General features: G+C 37.6%; 1 pseudogene; it reads right to left on the bottom strand.

Moving 5' to 3' along the window:
* Positions 1-9578: 9578 nt before the first annotated feature.
* On the bottom strand, positions 9579-10809 carry LOC100339818 (zinc finger matrin-type protein 2-like; annotated as a pseudogene).
* Between the last annotated feature and the right edge of the window lie 10414 nt (positions 10810-21223).

Genomic DNA, 21223 nt, shown 5'->3' with positions numbered 1-21223 from the left:
ATATGCCACAATGCCAGCCCCCCACCATGCCCTAACCAGCTGTGAGTACTAACCTCCCTTGATGCCTTACAGCTTGACAAATAGTGTCTTGTGTTTATTCTTTGCTTGATGCTTCAAAGGCTCTGTGTTAACTTCTTCATTCAATTTTTGCAATAAATATTGAAGTAAATACTCTTATCACTGTAAAAATGAGAAAATTAAAGCTCCAGATTGGCAGGTAACTCGTTCAAGATCTCAAAATTACTAAATGGCAGAGATGATATTTGTATGTCTGAATAATCCCATCATATGTGTAGTGTTTCATTTAATTGATTTTCATAGCTTTGCTAACTAGCAAAGTAGAATATAATTTCATGCTTTACATTGCTAGTTATTTATCATTTTGCCTTTAAATTCCTTGTTGACATCTGTATCAGTTTGTTATGCTATATGTAAAATGGCCCTCAAATTCAGCATCACAGAGCTCCTAAAACTCCTAAAACAGAGTGATGGGGTGCCAGGAGACTCTTTTAATGTTCTGTGATCTTAGTTCCTGACACAGCGCTCCTAAATCTCTTCGTATTTCCTGGGTGACTGGAGCATCTCTTGTTCTCATGACTCTTGATGGGGGGTGGTGTTCTTTAGAAAGAGGAAGTTATAATTGCAGGCTTGGTACTTTCATCCCCACCCTCAATTCTTCCAAGAGGAGACAGGGGCTGGAAATAGAGCTGACAGGTGATCATGCCTATGTGATGAAGTTGTCATGAAAGTCTCAGAAGTATGGGGTTCTGAGTTCTGCTAATGGGCAAATACAACCACACTCTGGTCAGGTATCACAGTTCAAATCTCCTGGGATGAAAACTTGCACTTGGAATCCTTCCAGACCTCGCCTAATGGCTCTTCATCTGCTTATTTCTATTCTCTGCTGTGTCTTTTATTAATGTAATACACAGGCAACTGTGACTCTATTAGTTCTCTGAGTTGTAACAAACTAATGGAACTGGAGAAGGGTGTCATGGGAGCCTCTAGTTTGAGCTAAGACAGAGAAAATTTCAGGGTAGATTGGGAACACACTGCTTGCTCTTGGCGCCTGCAGTGTTGAGGGGCCGTCATGTGGGACTGAGACTCTTAACTTAGGGGAGATATGCACAAATTCTAGTTAGTGCCAGAATTGAATTGAGTTTTAGAACACTCAGCCACTGTCACATATGGTCACAGAAGTGTTCTGTAGTAAGTTATCAGAGTACTGTAGGGGACACAGTTTTTACCTTGTATACATCAGGACATGTATCTCCTGGAGTAGCAGAGACAAAACAGAACAATAGAAAACATTCAAGACTACTAAAATTTGTGTCCCTAAAATACATTGCTACTTCTCTTCTTGGCCATTTCAAGTCACCATTGAACCCAAATAATGGGATAAGGAAATAGATTCTTCCTTTTATGGGGTAGATTTAACACAACAAATGTCATAGATGCAGAGAGGAGAGACAGGTAAAGAATCAGGGCCAATCAAGTAATTTATAATAATGTCCAGTCAATTTTCCTATTTTTATTTTATTTATATTTTTCATTAGAATTTTAAGAATATTTTTTTTTGTTTCTTTTTTTTTTTTTTTGACAAGCAGAGAGTTAGACAGAGAGAGAGAGAGAGAGAGAGAGAGAGAAAGGTCTTCCTTTCCATTGGTTCACCACCACCCCCCCCCCCCCCCAAATGGCTGCTACGGCTGGCGCGCATCGCCAATCTGAAGCCAGGAGCCAGGTCCTTCCTCCTGGTCTCCCATGCGGGTGCAGGGCCCAAGCACTTGGACCATCCTCCACTGCCTTCCCTGGCCACAGCAGAGAGCTGGCCTGGAAGAGGGGCAACTGGGACAGAATCCGGCACCCCAACCGGGACTGGAACCTGGGGTGCCGGCACCTCAGGCAGAGGATTAGCCAAGTGAGGAATTGACTGTGTATACAAAAGCTGTTGATTTTTGTGCATTAATTTTATATCCTGCTACTTTGCCAAACTCTTCTATGAGTTTCAATAGTCTCTTTGTAGAGTTCTTTGGATTCCCTAAATAAAGAATCATATCATCTGCAAAAAGGGATAGTTTGAGTTCTTCCTTCCCAGTTTGTATCCTTTTAATTTCTTTTTCTTGCCTAATGGAGCTTGCTAAAACTTCCAGTACTATATTGAATAACAATATTGAGAATGGACCTCCCTGTCTGTCTGGTACCAGATCTCAGTGGAAATCCATTATGCTATATTTAAATATTCCAAGACAGGTAGTATAATGTGCCGAGAGTGTGGCAAGAGTTCCTGTGGGGGCTGTGGGAGCCTACAAGTGGGCCCTCTGCGTAGGCTGGGCACAGAGCTGGTTTCTGCAGGAAGGGCCTTAGTAGAGGCTTGAATAAGGAACTTGGGACAACTGGTTGAAAAGAAAAGTGAGATTTTCTAGGCACAGCAGTTCTATAAGGAAAGATATGGACCAGGAAATAACATGCAGCATGGTGGGAATTGAAGATAATTCATGCTTACTAATGCATGAAACATGGAGTGAAGTAATTCCATTTTCTGATTTCCTCTGTCTTCATGGCCATTGAGGAAACAAACAAACAATAAAACTTGAACTAGTTCTTTTTATGGGTAATGAGACCAATATAATAACAATAATAATATAAAATTTAAAAAACAGCCTCGTTCTTTTTCCTCTCTCCAAAGAGTGTCCTGACATCATCTACTTGGAATTTCACTTTCCTCCTGGTTCCTAGCTCCAATATGTAGAGGGGTCAGTGAGGGCTGTGTGATGAAGAAACCAAGATCCAGAAAGTGTAGGAAACAGAGTGACTAGCCTGTACAGTTGAGAGTCTGGAAGAGTTTGGGAGGTAGGCTGTGGGCGTGAGAAGGAAATCTTGGGTGATTAAGAATCATCCATGTGATAAAGGCAATGATGTGGCTGGATTTTCAACAAGATTTTAACAGTGCATTACTCATATCTCTCCATGCTCAATCACTCATACATTTTTCTTTAATGTAGAGACTGATTTAGAGGTTTCTGTTAGACTGCTTTGCCTAGGAATATGTGTCTTTCATATATGAGTGACCTACAAAAATTCCATGGAAAATCTGCTTTATGGTAAAAAAAGAAACAACTACAAATGTTATAAAGTTTGCAGCAAAATAAACATATTTTTAAATTCCACTTTCCATGAAATTTCTGAAGTACCCTGTATTTACAGGCATATACTTTTTAACACACATTTTGAAATTTTAGGAATGGTTGTTTCCATATCCAGTTTCCATATTTTCCCTGAAGAGTACTGGTATTCCCTATTACTGTGATGATATCCATTACAGAGTCAAAAAGAATTTCCAATAATTGTAGTAAGTATTTCTGATTTAAATTATCTTCAAAGATGATTAAAAGAAATGAATCTAAGTAGTAAAAATTCTTTGTACATTGAAACCTGAAAGAGAAGAGAAGACATTCCCCTGCTTATATATGTAAATACCAATCCACATATTTTGAGCTCAATTCTGCTTCAATGGACTGAAAATTGCATATACTGCATTGAATTGCATTTAAAACTTTGAATTATTTTCTCAACATCAATACATCTTCAAAGAAACTGATATGGGAAAAATCAGACATATGAAAGTCATTGAATTTCAATCAGCAATTCATTACACAGATTTCAAATGTGGAAGCAATTACTTCTAAGTTTTATTGGAATTGAGTTATATTTGGGCAATACAAAAGATTATGTGCAGTCTTAAGCCATCTTATGGCCTGGAAGGAAGCCTAACCCTTACCAGCTGTATTCTGGCTTGGTTTTCTTTCTTCTTTTAAAAAAGATTTTTAGATTTATTTATTTGAGAGATAGAATCACAAAAAGAGAGAGGTAGAGGCAGAGAGAAAGGTATTCCATCGTTGAGTCACTCCCCAAATGGCTGCAATGACCAGAGCTGAGCCAATCCGAAGCCAGGAGCCAGGAGCTTCTTCTGGGTCTCCCACATGGGTGCAGGGGCCCAAGCACTTGGGCCATCTTCTACTGCTTTTTCAGGCCATAGTTGAGAGCTGGATCCATAGAGGAGTAGTCAGGATATGAACTGGTGCCCATATGGGATGCAGGCACCACGGGCAGAGGATTAGTCCAGTATACCACAGTACCAGCCCCTCCTGCTTAGTTTCAACTGCTACTCCACCTGTGGGTTTCCTAAACAAATAGTCCCTCTTTTCATAGCCACAAATGTTTTCAATACTTATCTGTTTTGCTTCATAATATTTGAAGAAACTATGTGATTTATCGGTTACTGATATTTTAAAGTTCAATTCAATGGAATTCCTATAAAGTCTAATAATTCAGACGGTTTTTGATGAAGTCATGAAAAAATTGATGAAAAGAATAGGGAATCTGAACTGGAAGTGCATAGCTTTCATTTCAGGAAGCAAATTACATGTTTTTAACTTACAAAAAAGTTCTTAAGTCTTCAGGTCAGCTTCATCATTTTAAAATGTGAAATTATGTGAAAGTGGAATGTAAGGCAAAGGGGTAGGTGGCATGTAGTTATATGTCACATGGGGACAGATGCTATTCAAGAATTGCCAAGATAATTCAACCAGCTGTTTATGTTTGACACAAAACCACAGGCTTAGGGCAGCTCTGTGTCAACTTAAATAGTTTTACCAAGTACAGATATAAATAGCTTCTGTCTGATGTAACAGAACAACCCAAGTTTAGGCCTTGTTTATGAGCATTTTCCCAATTATCTAATCCGAGAATGTTACCATCTCATAAATACTCTAATTTCCAAAAATGTTCTTTGAGCCAGTCATGAAATCTCACTGGCTTTCTATTAGTTTTGAGTTAAACAAATCTTTCAGATATGATCATTTATATTTGTGTACAAGACATGATTTTACTTTTTTAAAAATTGTACTTTAGCACTCCCCTATCCCCTCAAAAATCTGGATACGATAGAGATACGACAGAGAGTGGCCAGGTGAGATTTTTGGTGTAAAGAAAGGTTGCAGATTGGGTTCGAATTAAGATGAATAAAAGACCATTCCAAAAACAGATCGGAGAGTAATATGGAAGCAAGACATCTGAACTCTGTTACAAATGAAATTTTTGTGTCAATAAAACACTTCATTATTCCAGAATGTCCCATTTCTAATATGTTTGCTCTATATTTCTAGAGAATGGAGAAATGAAATTGCTTTGGTTATAATGGTGCCATATGGATGTTAATATTAAACATAGTAGACATGAAATTTATGGGCAATTAGTGAAATTTCAGGAATTAAGAGACAAAAATAGATTTCAAAGCTAGTTTTAGTTTGTGAGACACTTTCTTTAAATGCCTAACCTAAAAAATCAAAACTCAAAAGAACAAATAAAATGATTTGTGTTATCTATAATTCCTATACAATTAAAGTTTCAAATAACCCAAAAATTTTCCCAAGAAAATTGATTGAGTTTTTAACAAAGGTTTGATCCTTTAGCCATGCCAATGAAATAAACATTTCTATTTGAAAAAAAAAATCCTTTATGTACTTTTGATTAAATGAGATTGGGCGTGTTCAGCGTGGTATGGCTGCAGGCTATGTATTTTTGATTAGAAGAAAACGTATCATTATTTATCAATATCTCATGATTATAGTTGTTAGCTGTGCTAACAATATGACACTAAACTACCTGGACAACACTTAAGGTGTATCTCATTGAATTATACGTCATTGGATCGTGTGGGTAGTACATAAGGCCATCTTAGTAATATATAGGTTATGTGTTTCAACAGAGAATCTGTCTTCCTGTGATGCATGGAGAATTTGAGGCACATATGATTTACAGTACATAAAAGACTAATAATAATAACATTATATGAAGACATAACAAATACCTTCTGGAAAGTACAATAATTGGGTATATGTCTTTAGATTTATTAATCTCTTCAGTTATTTGTGTCAAGCAAATACTAATGCAAGGAAGATGTTCATTTTTTCTGATACGTTTGTACATTAAAAATCATGTGAAGGCCGGCGCTGCGGCTCAATAGGCTAATCCTCCGCCTGCGGCGCCAGCACCCGGGTTCTAGTCCCAGTCTCGGCGCCGGATTCTGTCCCGGTTGCTCCTCTTCCAGCCCAGCTCTCTGCTGTGGCCCAGGAGTGCAGTGGAGGATGGCCCAGGTCATTGGGCCTTGCACCCGCATAGGGGACCAGGAGAAGCACCTGGCTCCTGGCTTCGAATCAGCGTGGTGCGCCGACTGCAGCAGCCATTGGGGGGTGAACCAATGGAAAAAGAAGACCTTTCTCTTTGAATCTCTCTCTCTCATTGTCCACTCTGCCTGTCAAAAAAAAAAAAAAATCATGTGAATTGCAACAAGATTATTTATCTTCAAATTGAATGTGTGGTGTGATGGCCTGTTGGCATTAAATGTAGTAAACAGAAATGATTAAGCAACAAATATTTTGAAAACAAGTAGATGTTTGCTGCGGCTGTGCTATTGACCAAGAGGTAAGACTCAGAACCTACACGACTTTGAATGAACACTTGTGATTTACTAAGAATAGATTTGTCCAGTGTTGAGTGAAATAATTGATTCAATGTTCCCTACAGAGAATTCTGATTCCTGAATGTTGTGGGGTTACATAGCTCCACAATGAATTGCACATAGTAGCTACAAAGTGAATCTCCAGTGAATGATGAATGGGTATTGAAGAATATCCTTTTGAGAAGACCTGTGTTTTGTTAGGCTCACTTGATGTTCTGGGAGAATTGTTTTTCTTTTAGAGTATGTAGAGATTATGTCATATTTTCTCTTTTAATTTTACTTTCTTGTAGCAAGAACACTTAACATGAGATCTAATATCTAGATGATTTTTTGAGTGCAAAATACTTTATTATTGTCTATAGATATAGCAATCCATGGAAAAACTTTAGAATTTATTTATCTTGTTTAATAAGCTCCCTTCCCCTATCTCAGAGCCCATGGATACTAGCTCACACTCTGATTCTGTGAGTTTTTGACTATTTTATGTACCTCCTGTAAGTGGATCATGCAATTATTTGTCCTTCTGTGACTACTTTGCTCTATTTAATGTAATTTCCTCAAGGTTTGTCCATGTTCCCACATATTTCAGAACTTCTTTTTCAGATTGAATATTTGGGGCCAGTGCTGTGGCATAGTGGGTAAAGCCGCAGCCTGCAGTGCTGGAATCCCATATGGGCACCAGTTTGATTGCTCCACTTCCAATCTAGCTCTCTGCTATGGCCTGGGAAAGCAGTAGAAGATGGCTCAAGTCTTTGGTCCCCTGCACCCACGTGGGAGATTGGTGCAGCTCCGGTTGCAGCCATCTGGGGAATGAACCATCAGATGGAAGACCTCTCTCTCTCTGACTTTCCTTCTCTCTCTGTGTAACTCTGACTGTCAAATAAATAAATAAATAAACAAATCTTTTTAAAAAAAGACTGAATGGTGTGCCCAGCATTGTGGTATAGCAGTTGAAAGCTGATGCTGGAAATGCTAGCATCCCATAAGGGTGCCAGTTCAAGACCTGGCTGCTCTACTTCTGACCTAGTTCCCTATTAGTAGCCTGTGAAAAGCACGAAGATTGGCCCAATTATTTGGGCCCCTGCCAAACATGTGGGGCACTCAAGTGGGGCTCCTGGCTCTTGGTTCCTGGCTTCAGCCTTGCCCAGCAATTACTGTTGTGGATATCTGTGGAGGGAACCAGCAGCTGGACGGTCTCCTTTTCTGTCTCTTCCTCTCTCTGTAATCCTCTATAATTCAATTAAATAAATAAATCTTTAAAAATAAAAGATTGTAAAGCACTCCATTATATTTATATACTACATTTTCTCTATCCATTCATTTAACCATTAACATTTTGCATTGTTTCTTCATTTTGGCTATAGTGAATATTATTGCAATGAATGTGAAAGTACTAGTAGCTCTTTTAGATCCTGCTTTAAATTATTTTGGATAAATACCTGTAAATGTGATTCTGGATCATGTGGTGATTATATTTTAGATTTTTTAAGAAACTCCAATCCTGTTTGCCATGAAAAGATTACACAGTTTTGCATTCCCACCCACAGGGTGTAAGGCTCCCATTTTCTCCATATCCTTGCCAATTCTTGGTGTCTTGGTTGTTTTGTTCTATTTTTGATAATAGCTATTCTGAGGAGTCTGAGGTTCTATCTTAATGTGACTTTGATTTGTATCTCCATATAACTAATGACAGTGAACATTCTTCATGTGCCTGTTTGCCATTTGTTTGTCTTTGGAGAAACATCTCATCATGTGCTTATACAATCTTTCATCTGGGTAATTAGCTTTATTTATGCTATTAAACTATAGGCATTCCTTCTATAGTTGACAGGTAAACCCTTAATGGATGTATGAATTGCAAATATTTTCACCATTCTGTAGGTTACCATTTAAGTCTGTTGATTGTTTCCTGAATAAGAAAAGCAAAAGGGAAAAGAAAATCAAAGCTGGAGATGTTATGCTTGCTGATTTCAAAATATATGAGAAATCTACAGTTGGCCAAATGATATGATAATTGCATAAAGAAGGACACATAGATTTATAAGATGGAGAGTTCAGAAATAACTATTGGTGTGTATGTTCGCCTGATCTTCAATAACGATGTCAAGAATACACAATGGGGAATTATGGTGTTTTTAACAAATAATATTAGGAAAGCTGCATAATCTGATGCAAAAGAATGAACTTGGACCCTTATCTTACATTATAGACAAAAATGAACTCAAAATGAGTTAAAGACTTGGACAGAACTCTTAGAAGAATATGTAGGGGAGGTGATGACTTCATGGTTGACACCTAAAGCAAAGGCAAAAAAACCCCAAAACAATAAATGGGAGTACATCAGAATAGAAAGCTTCTGCATAGTAAATAGAGCAATAAACGGAACACATGGAAGTATTTGATCCTCTGGAATTATGCAAAAATACTGCAGTGTAGCATGAGAATTGCATACTGATATTAAAATATGGGTCAATGTATTTCAATGTACAAGGAATACTTTTGGACAGTTCTTATCAGTATTCAGTGTGCTTTAGTTTTGGATAATAATTTAGATTAAGAAATATAAAGCAAATTAGAAGTGAAAATGTTCTGTTGTCTTTTCTCCACACTTGTTAAACCCTGGATCAGGGCATGTCATTAGGTAGTAGAGGTAAATTCTACTTCTCGTCCTTATTTATTATTAAGACTATATAGCTTCTCCAAACATAAGTTGTTTTCCTTTATCATCTAACATAATTAAATGCTTATTATTAATGTATACTTGAATAGCTTCAAAATGCATCTGGTATATATAGGAATGTAGAAGGTATTATGTACATTACTTTTACAAATTCTGTGAGGAGATAGAGTAGGTGTTACCAATACTCAATAGATAAGAAAACATAGATAATGCGTGATTTGGATATTTTCAAAAAATGCATTATGATGATATAAAACCAACAAGGGTTGGATCCTGGTCCTCTCAACTCTGAGGCTTGAATACCACATTTTCTGTGAAGTGTGTTCACAGAAAGGGAACACACAGAAGTGCGTTTTTTGTTTGTTTGTTTGTTTTGTTTTATTGGGAACTCAGATGGGCAGAGGTCCTGTGACTCCAGCGATAAACTGAGGCTCAAGGAATATGCCATAGCATTACCTCTGCATCCTGTGCCCTCTCCCAAGGTAGAGGGAAATTACAAACACCCACCCTCTAGCCCTCCCCACTGACACTCTTAAGGATTTTCCCCAGTACCCAAAAAGAAGTATTTCCCCTACCCCCAACACATACACACACGAAGTTCGGTCCAGCATAGGCCAAAATTAGGCCAAGTATAGAAAGCGTCAGTAACTTTTCTTCGTGGAACCAAAGCCAGAGAAGCCCATCACAGCTGCCATCTCATCATCCTCTTCAAATGTCAAGCCCTCCTCAGACCTCCTTTTCTTCTCCTTCTGTTTCTCTTTCTTGTAGGCTTTAGCCTTTTCCTCTTCTTCTCTGAGCTCCTCATCCTTTCCTCAAAATCATAATCCTTCTGCTTCTCTTCCATCTTCTTCTTGTTGACCTCAAACCGCTTCTTCACCTGATCCAGTGTAGAACGTTCCACACGCAGAGACATGCCCAGGTTTCGCTGATGTTTCTTTCCGTTAATGTGATCCAGGAAACTGATGGAATCCTTCCCCACACAGTTGCAGACGTTGCAATAATATCCTCCCATCTCAGACTGTGGGGTGGTCTTGGCAATGACAATTGTCTTCCCAAGCTTAGATTCCAGGTCCACTTTGTAGTCTCTGTGTCGCAGAAGTTCCCGCTTGACCGGCTGCACTGGTTTTTCATTCCTTCTTTTTTTTTTTTTTTTTTTTTTTTTTTTTTTTTTTTTTTTTTTTTTTTTTTTTTTCAGGCAGAGTGGACAGTGAGAGAGAGAGACAGAGAGAAAGGTCTTCCTTTGCCGTTGGTTCACCCTTCAATGGCTGCTGCGGCTGGCGCACCACGCTGATCCAAAGGCGGGAGCCAGGTGCTTCTCCTGGTCTCCCATGGGGTGCAGGGCCCAAGCACTTGGGCCATCCTCCACTGCACTCCCAGGCCACAGCAGAGAGCTGGCTTGGAAGAGGGGCAACCGGGACAGAATCCGGCACCCCGACCGGGACTAGAACCCAGTGTGCCGGCGCTGCAAGGCAGAGGATTAGCCTAGTGAGCTGCGGCATCCTTCTTCTCCCTCTCTTCCGTGAGCCTCTTCTAGGCAAACTTTTCATATTCATCTTTGTCCCACTTTCGGCGAAAGTCCAAGTTTTTTTGTCCCGCTGCCCGATGCCATCTTCACAGCCTTTTTTTTTTTTTTCTGATTGAACTCTTCTTTATTAGCAGCACACCTGATCTGAGTGATAAACTGAAAGATTTAACCTTTATTTGCTCAAATGTGTCAAGATGCCACAAGAATTTTGAATATCAAATTGAAGTGAAAGTTCAATAGTTTTATTATTATAATTGCATTTCATTCTGAAGAGTGTAAAAGCATACTTGTAAAAATAGAATAATCACATATTTGTTGAACTCATAAAGAGCAGGGTCAAAGTAGAATATTAAGCAATCTAAGTTAAACATTAAAAATATATCCAAAACTATAATAAAAGGGAGAAACATTTAAAGTGACAATTAATGCAAAGGCAACTCTTTTGTGAGTGTGACTTCTGTGTAGAAAATTAAGGTGGGCAGTACAGATTTTAGATAAAATTGTGAACCTAAAAAATGGAAATATGTTATAGCATACACATTTTAAAAATAAGAAAACCAGGTTACATTTAAAAAATAAATCATCATTTACTGGAAAATAACAAAGGGAAAAATGTGTAAAAGTAGCTTAAGTCACTCTGTCCAACTGTAAGATACTTCATTTAAAACAAATAATTTTATGTGTACTTTGTTACTAAATGCAAAATAACCACAAAATGTCCCTATCATCATCATCATCCCCAGTTTTGAAAATGAAAGTATGTATCAAAATGTTTTATAAGAATACACTTTCAATATTTTTCACCAGGGAGTTAAATATTAGTTTATATATCTTGTATGCCTTTGTCAACACATAGAACAGTAATGAGCTGGCTGAAATGCAGAAATAAAACTGTATTCAAGATCACAAATAAAACATGAACAGTTGGAAGTTTCATAGTCACTCAAACTTCATGTGCTTTAAAAACCATTTCATAAAGATCATGTTGTTTTGTTTCCAACATATTCTGAAATCATTTTAAAAATGCTGAGTTTCAATATATTTTATTGACAAAATGTATTTTACATCTGTGTTATTTTGTGGACAAGTGATAGAAAGCAATTTCTTAGAAGCCATCATAAGTGGTTGGAACCCTTGCCAATTAAAAGCAGACAAAATGCACTTTATTAGAGAGCCAAGGATATAATGACATTACTGACAGGTGATTAATTTGTATTATTTGGAGACACCATAATCTAGAGCTGTGTGAAATCTGCTGAATGGGCATGGTGTAGAGGGTGGAAGGAATCCTGTGTAAACAGGCTGCAGAAACAGAATCAAATTTTCCTTGACTCAATCCTGCCCACATGACCTTAAATGGGCAGACTAACATCTTGGGTTTCAAGGAAACCATTTTGCTTACTTGAATGTCAACATCCCAGAAGTCTCTTGAGGTACTTTTTCTGCTCTGCCCTGTGAGTTCACCTTTTCGCTTTAATTTTCCAAGGTTAAGAATCAGAAATAATGTAAGTTAGGGAAAATGAAGCATCTCTTGTACATCTTCTCTTGTTTAGACTTTGGGTTACCGTTAGTATCTAGTGGTAACCAAACCTAAGATGTTCTGTATGTAAAAGGAAGAACTGTCAGCCATCATTTTAGTTCCCAAAGAATGCCTAAGGGCGTAGGTGCTAGAAGGAAAAAAAAAAAAAGATCGCGGGGAAAGTTGTTTCCTAACACTGTAGGAAATCCTACTTCCCATGTGGGTTTACATGGATTTAACATATATAGAACTGAAATCTTCAAGAAGAGAAGACATGGAAATAAGACTCAGAGATGGATTCTAGCAGAAAAGCTGACATTAGAAATCAAAGATGCTCTGAGTTGAGTTGCATGTCTGTAAGTTAGATGAAAACCAACCAACCCTTCATCAGCCTAACAAAGAATATGCAATTTAGAAGTTCTGATTTAAAAGTGATCAAGCTTATGAATAAAATGTGATTTCTTTCCTTCTCCATAGAAAATTATTACAAAGCTATGTAAATAAAATATTTTTTAAAATGTTGAAGATGACAAAGATTATTCTAAATTATAGGCTAATGAGACCATAGAGTCTCCGGGACACAACAGAGAATGTAAATCGGAATATAGTGAAATTAATTTATGTGTCTTAAAGCCTGCTCAGGTTGTGATATTCATCTTCTGCATACTCTCAGCTCTGCTACTGTTGAATGTCTGTTCTTCTATTGTGCTCAAATTCATTTGGGAACCATGGGATTGTTTCCTTGGATGTTCATTTGTATGTCTTGAAGAAAATCTAGTTTATACCTTCTGTAAAAGAAACCTTTATAACTCTGAAGATTATAATGAAAGTATTGTGCCTTAATGTATTCCTTACACCATAGTACACATATTTTCCCATTACATAAGTGGTTCTTGAAGAGGGAAATCATGCAGAAAAAATGATGACTTTTGAGAGTCAGATGGATGTTTTGGTTATCAGCTGTTGTAAATGGAGCAAAGGATGAGAGAAAAATAAATAACAGTTTTACTGGTTGATTTATATAAAAATGCAGCTATCATAGAGAAATATTAGTAGATTAATTCTAAATATTGACAGAAATATAAGAGGGAATGAATAATAATGGCATGGAGGTGTGCTGCTATATGAAATTAACTGAGTGTTCAGTATAGCCTATTGATTAAGAACTGGATTCTGATGTCAGACTATTTTGGTTAAAATCCTGGCACCATTACTTACTAATTGTGGAATATCTGGCAAAGCAATATGAATTTTAAAGCTCAGTTTTCTTATGTGCTTGATGGAGATGATACTAATATGTATTGCCTAAATGAGATAATCCAAGCAAATTACTGAACATCACGCCAGGCATATATTAAAACTCCAGTGGATGTTAACATTAATAACACTTCCAAGATTTATATAATGTGTTCTCACAATGATCAAGTGAGGTAGGTTCTGTCATCTTCCTCCCCAGGTTATCAGTGAGAAAACAATCAGAGACAGATTAAAAACTTGCCCAAAGTTATAGAAAATAGCACTTGGAGGGGATCCTATCCCAGCATATAATTTACTGTGCTGTGTGCAGAAGCCACAGACACAAATGTCTAAAGAAGAGCAGTCAGATAAGAAAAATTTATGAAGTAGCCAGTCTAAAGTCAGCAGAGAATGAGGCACCTATAATTCCCTTCTTACATTTTTCATATTGTGCTGGGAAAAAAGAATGTCTGAAGTCCAGATTTGGTCTGAAGCCGATTTGCAGCCTTGCCTGTGACTGTTAGTATCTTTAAGCTAATTCACAATGCTGCCTAGTTTGGACCTCCCAAACTAATGGAATTGTGGGTTCCTCCTTGCATATACTCTGGCCTTCGGTTTCAGGACAATTGCCTCCCCCTGCTTTCTGTGGCCTGCAAGTGTTATATGTTGCCCTGAAGTGCAGAAAATTATCTGACAAAGGAAATCTTACCGTTGAATAAGTACATTGCTTTCACCTTCCAGAGAGCACTTTCATCACTGTTTTTCCAATGAGTGGCCCCCTTTATTATGATGTCATCCATCAATTGTGTAACGTAAAGGAAGATGTTTTTAGGTTTTCAAAGATGAATGATGAATGTTTGAAAGATAAATTAACAAAAAATGAATGGTAGAATGAACAGTTTTGTTTGTTTGTTTTTTTTTTTTATTGACGGAGCGGTTTCCCCAATGTTTCTGAGAATGTCAATTTTAAATAGAATAAAGAAAACAAAAGCAGGAAGATGAGAAATAAAGCCTTGGATCTAGATTTTCTTTTTTTCACTTTATTTTATTTTCTTAAATTTTATTTAAGTTATACAAGTTTCATGTATTTCATATATACAGGTTTAGGAACATAGTGATACTTTTCTGCCTACCCTCCCTCCAACCCAAGCTCCAACCCTTCTTCCTCCTCCCTCTTCCATTCCCACTCTTAATTTTTAAATATCTATTTTTAGTTTAATTAATGATTATATAGTTAATCCTATACTAAGTAAAAGAGTTCAACAAATAGTATAGAAACAAAGCAAAACAAGACAAGACAAAACAAAACACTGCTCCTCAAGAGAAAACAGAAATAAACAATCATTGAGCCTCAAATATCCATTCACTCCTGAGCATTACATTTCCACTACTCTGTTAGTTACCTTGGATCAGGGAAAACACATGATATCTGGCTTTTTTGGACCTGGCTTATTTTACTAAATAGAATGATTTTCATTTGCATCTATCTTGTTGCAAAAGACATAATCTCATTTTTTGAGTTGAATATTTAGTAATCCATAGTGTATATATACCATAATTTCTTTATCCAGTCAATAGTTGATGAACAATCTGAGTTGCTTCCATATCTTAGGTATTGTGAACTATGCTGCCATGAACATGGGGGTGTAGACAATTCTTTCAGATGCTTAATTCTTTTGGTTGATCTAAATTCCCAGGAATGGAATGGCTGAATCATATGGGAGGTCTATATTCACATTTCTGAGGCATCTCATACTGTCTACACAGTGGCTGCACAAGTTTACAGCCCCAACAGTGGATTAGGGTACCTTTTCCCCCACATCCTCACCAGCATTTGTTGTTTGTTGATTTCCCTGTGTGAGCCATTCTAACTGGAGTTAGGTGAAACCTCATTGTGGTTTTGATTTGCATTTCCTTGATGGCTAGTGATCCTGAGCATTGTTTCAAGTGTCTGTTGGCCATATGAATTTTCTCTCTTGAAAAGTATCTGTTCAAATCCTTTGCTCATTTCTTAACTGGATTATTGATTTTGTCGTGGTTGAATTTCTTGAACTCTATAGATTCTTGTTGTTAACACTTTATCAGTTGCATAGTTTGAGAATATTTTCACCATTCTGTCAGTTGCCTCTTGATTTTGCTAAGTGTTTCTTTTGCAGTGCAGAAGCTCCTCAGCTTTATCTAATACAATTTATAAATTTTGGATTTGATTGTGCTTCTTTTCAAGAAGGCTTTGCCTATGTCAATGTCTTTCAGAGTTTCCCTCAATGTTCTACAGTAATTTGATGGCATTGGGTGATAGATTTAGTTCTTTGATCCATTTTAAGTGGATTTTTGTGTAAGGTAGGGGTCTGGTTTCATACTTATGCATGCAGACATCCTACATTCCTAGCACCATTTGTTGAAAAGACTGTCCTTGCTCCAGGGATTGTTATTACCTCCTTTATCAAATGTAAGTTGGTTGTAAATGTGTGAATTGATTTTTTGGCATTTCTATTCTATTCCACTGGTCTACATGGGCTGTTTTGATTATAACTGCCTTAAGAAGACATGGAATTAGTTCTTTTCTAAATGTCTGGTAGAGGCCGGTGCCACAGCTCACTAGGCTAATCCTCCGCCTTGCAGCGCTGGCACACCAGGTTCTAGTCCCAGTCAGGGCGCTGGATTCTGTCCTGGTTGCCCCTCTTCCAGGCCAGCTCTCTGCTGTGGCCTGGGAGTGCAGTGGAGGATGGCCCAAGTGCTTGGGCCCTGCACTCCATGGGAGACCAGGAAAAGTACCTGGCTCCTGCCATTGGATCAGTGCGGTGCGCCGGCTGCAGCACGCTGGCCGCGGTGGCCATTGGAGCGTGAACCAACGGCGAAGGAAGACCTTTATCCCTGTCTCTCTCTCTCACTGTCCACTCTGCCTGTCAAAAAAAAAAAAATGTCTGGTAGAATCAGAAGTGAATCAGTTCGGTCTTTGGCTCTATTTTGCTTGGAGCATCTTTATTACTGATTCAATTTTCATATTGGTCATTTGTTTGTTTAGGTTTTCTATGTCTTTGTGACTCAATTTGGGTAGATTTTATGTGTCTTGGAATCTATCCATTTCTGATTGATTTCCCTGTTTGCTGGCATACAACTCTTTGTAGTAATTCATGATGATTCTTTTTTATTTCTGTGGTATCTGTTGTTACATTTTCTTTTTAATTTCTGATTTTATTGATTTGGGTCTTCTCCCCCCCCCCTTTTTTTTTGACTAGTTGGGCCAATGGTGTATCAGTGTTGTTTATTTTTTTTCAAAAATGAGCTCTTCATTTCACTGGTCTTTTGCATTGTAATTTTTATCTCAGTTTTATTTATTTCATTTCTTGTTTTAATTATTTCTTTCCTCCTACTAAGGTTGGGTTTCGATTGATGTTATTTTTCTGGGCTCTTTAGATGCATTGATAGTCATTTATTTGGTATTTTTCCAGTTTTGATGTAGGCATCGATTGTTATAAACTTCCCTCTTAATACTGCTTTTGCAATATCTCATAATTTTCGATATGATGTATTGCTTCATTCATCTCCAGAAATTGTTTGATTTCTCTTTTTGTTTCTTCTATGACCCATTTTTCATTTAGGAACATGTTGTTTAGTTTCCATGTGTTTTCATGAATTATTAATTTCCATCTTCATTCCATTGTGGTAAGAGAGGGGTAAGAGAAGATACATGGTAAGATTTTGACTTTTTTTTAATTTGCTGAGACTTGCTTTGTGGTCTAGTATATTGTCTATCCTAGAGAAAATTCAATGCACTGATCAGAAGAATGTGTATTTTCCAACCATGGGTTGAAAAGTTCTGAAGATATCAGGCCCATTTGGTCAATAGCATCAATTAGCTTTATTGTTTATTTGTTGATTTTCTGTCTAGTTGACCTGTCCATTGATGAAAGTGGGGTGTTGAAGTTCCCCATTACTATTGTATTGGAGTCTATGACTCCCTTTAGATCCTTTAATATTTAAATAGCCAGGTGCCCTGTAATTGGGTCTGTATATGTTTATTATAGTCACTTCTTCCTGTTGAATTGATCTCTTAATCATTACAAAGTGCTCTTCTTCACCTCTTTTAATAATTTTTGTGTTAAAATCTGTTTTGTCTGATATTAGGATAACAACACCTGCCTTTTTTATTTCAGTTAGCATGGAATAACTTTTTCCATCCATTCATTTGCAGTCTGCCTGTATCTTTGTTGGTGAGATGTGTTGTAGGCAGCAAATTGATGGATCCTGTTTTTTATCCATTCAGCCAGTTAGTATCTTTTATGTAGATTGTTGAGGCCATTTACATTCAAGGTGACTATTGCTAAGTAATGACTTGGCCCTGACATTTTCTCATAAATATTCTAATTGTTTACTTTGGATTTCTTTTGTACTTTTACTAGGGGACTTTCTGCCTTCATATTCTTTCATAATGATGGCTATCTTTCTGTCTTTCTGTGTGTAGCACATTCTTAACATGTTATATAAGGCTGGGCCAGTGGTGAAAAGTTCTCCAAATTTCTGTTTGTTATGGAAGATCTTTATTTCACTTTCATTCATAAATGAGAGCTTTACAGGGTATAGTATTCTGGGTTGATTTTTTTTCCCTTAAGACTTGAACTATATCTCACCATTCTCTTCTAGCCTGTAGGGTTTCTGATGAGAAGTCAGCTGTGGCTCTAATTGGAGATCCTCTGAAAGTAATCTCATATTTCTCTCATGCACATTTTAGAATCTTTTCTTTATGTTTACTGTGGAAAGTTGACTACAATGTGTCATGATGAAGATCTTTTCTGATTATGTCTGATAGTTCTATGTGCTTCTTCTATTCTACTTTGATGCCCTCTCTTTCTCCAAGTTGTGGAAGCTTTCTATAATTATTTCACTAAATAGGCTTTCTAGTCCATTGTATCTTTCCATGCCTTCCTGAACTCCTCAGATACACATGTTGGGTTGCTTAATAGTATCCCTTAAATCTCCAGCCCTGTTTTTAAGTTTTCTAATTTTTTTTTTTTTTCCAACTGAAAGATTTCCAAAGATGTATCTTCTAGTTTGGACATTCTTTCTTCTGCTTTGCCAAGTCTGCTGTTAATGCTTTCCACCTCATTTTTTATTTGATCTATTAAATTCTTCATTTCTAATATTTCATTTTGATTTTTCTTTAAAATCTCAATTTCATGGGGAAAACGTTCATTCCTGTCATGTATGGTTTTCTTTAGTTCATGGATTTGCTTCTGATTGTTTTGAGTAACCCAATGATTAGTTTTTTTCAGAATCCCATTTCTGACATTTTCTCAACCTCTTCATCTTTACATTCTAATATTGAAATGTTGTGTTCCTTTGAGGGGGTCATAGTGTCTTCCTTATTCTTGTTACTTGAATTCCTGCATTTGTATTTAGGCATTTGAGGAGTTGATTGTTTTTTTTTTTTTTCCCTCTGATAGCTTTTGTCTTTGAGCTATGTCTCTGTGGCTTAGTGGAATGTCTCCACTTTCAGTGAATACTGAGAGGTGTGAGGTGGGTATGGGCAGGGATGGTGGGGCAAGTATCCAGGGTAACTCCCAAGTTCACTGTGATAGTTCTTTTGTTTACAGGAGTGGGAGAATGGTCACCTCTGCTGGTGTAATCACCCCCTCACCTCCTGTCTTCCAAGCACAGCAATGCCCGTGTGTTAGCCGCCAGTGTGTTCAACAGTCATCTGTGCCACCATATGAACCACACAAATAACCTGAGCAGTCCTTACTATGATCACAGTTTCTGCTGCAATTACCTGTTGTAAGCAATCTAGGAGAGCTCCAGAGACCCAACTACACCCTACACCTTCTAATTTAGCCACTGAGTCCTCATGGTCTCTGCACACAAGGCTCCCACAGTTGCAGCGTGCGGAGGTTTGGCTCTGCCCTGCCAGTCTGTCCAGTAAACAGAGAGGCAGATGTTCTCTAAACCAGCCTACCTAGGCATCTTGATCCTGGGAGGCTGGGGCATCTGAAAGTTCTACCTCTCACCCAGCTACCTCTCACCCAGGCTCAATGTCAGTAGAGACTGAGGATTTTTCACTCTGTTGCAATCTCTGGATTACAGGGTAAACAAGAGCCACTGGCCAAGTGTTGCTCTCTCCCCACTCTGCCATCAGTAATGTTGCAAGGTCGTCCTGTCTCAGCCAGTCGCTGTGAGCAAGCATGAAGGCTTTTGCAGCTGATCCCCAAATCCCAAATGGTGCCTGCCCTTTCTCAGCTGGAAAGTGGGTGCTGTTTTGAGAAAGTGTAGGAGAAATGAACATGCCATCTCTACTTACACTGTGTCTGTGTGCAATGGTAGCAACCACTAGCCCCCAGGGCTCCAGTGCAGGTTCATGCCAGGCTCTCCCTCCAGCTATTTCACTACAGATTGCTGCAATCTGGTCTCCCCTCTGTCCCCAAGCCGCCTGGTGCTCTGGCTCTGTACTGCTGCTGTTATTCCTGTCCCCTCCATACAGGACCACAGTGTTCCTCTTCTTCCTGTAGTATTTCCAGTGCAGTTTTCTCTCCAATTCTCCCAAGAGTGCACTTCCTACACTTTTTTTTCCCATTTATTTTTGCTAGCCTCACTCAGTATGTCATTCCCTAATCTGCCATTTTGGAGTAAATTTATTGAGCCCCTTTGTGATTACAAAAATTTAACATTTTTTATCTATGTCCTCAGCTGCATTTGGAATGCTCAGTTTAGGAGCTCTAGATTTTCTTCAGTTCTAAAATTACCATATTTCTATTAAATTATCATAATCCTTTAACTTTATTCAATATTTATTTCATGGTCAGAAATATACTTTCGGATGACCCTGTTATAAATAAAGTTGTGAATACTGAAAATTTAGAAGTTATAATTAAAATGGTAATATTTTATCAAGCTCAATTTAATCTTGAACTATTTTTTGTACTGTGTTATATTGAATTACTGCTGATTTATTTAGGATATTCTAGTTAAGATGAGTGATGTGTTAATAAATGGAAAAATTTAACTATAAGTTGTATTAAGTATGTACTGTCACTATTTAGCTTTTGATTTATAAAAAATTAGTCATGTTTAAAGACAGGTGAGATGACCTGCTAAGAACTGAACAATAGAACTAGTGTCCTCGAATAAATATTCTAAAACCAAACAGATTCAAAAATCTCTATCTTATTAGATCGGCTTTGAGGTCAAGGCTTGTATAATTGATTTCTCTTCTGAAAGCTACTCCACCAGAGGCTTGTTTCTCTTGTCCAAGACCATGTTAATGCCCACTTTTGAATCAGCCTTCATAGAAGATGCTAGTTGGTATATTAGCAATGGACCAGAATTGTTTTGAACTGAACACTGAGTTCAGCATTAATTCTATATTAGTGTTGTTACCAATATACAGTGTGATTATTTTGCATGGGGCTTGCTTTTGTTGCCAAACACCATCTGGTAGCAATGAACTAAATTCAACCACTGATGGCTATTGATATATACCCAAAGTTCTGACTATCAAATGGATTAAGTCACTTTAACACAATAACAAAATCAAATATTACCTGGAAAATGTAGAGTTGCATATGACTAATCACTTGAGATCGGAATCTGAGGAAATAGAGGGTAGATGTTTCCTTGGATAGATAAATATAATAGGCTGTTAACAGTAGTAGGAGCAGCCATTGGGGGGTGAACCAACGGAAAAGGAAGACCTTTCTCTCTGCCTCTCTTTCTCACTGTTCACTCTGCCTGTCAAAAAGAAAAAAAAAA

This window comes from Oryctolagus cuniculus, chromosome 10 (genome assembly GCF_051225735.1).
Source record: "Oryctolagus cuniculus isolate XC-2025 breed Fujian yellow rabbit chromosome 10, ASM5122573v1, whole genome shotgun sequence".
NCBI classification, from domain to species: Eukaryota; Metazoa; Chordata; class Mammalia; order Lagomorpha; family Leporidae; genus Oryctolagus; species Oryctolagus cuniculus.
Note: the sequence above shows the minus strand (reverse complement) of the source record. Positions and strands in the feature narration are given on the sequence as shown.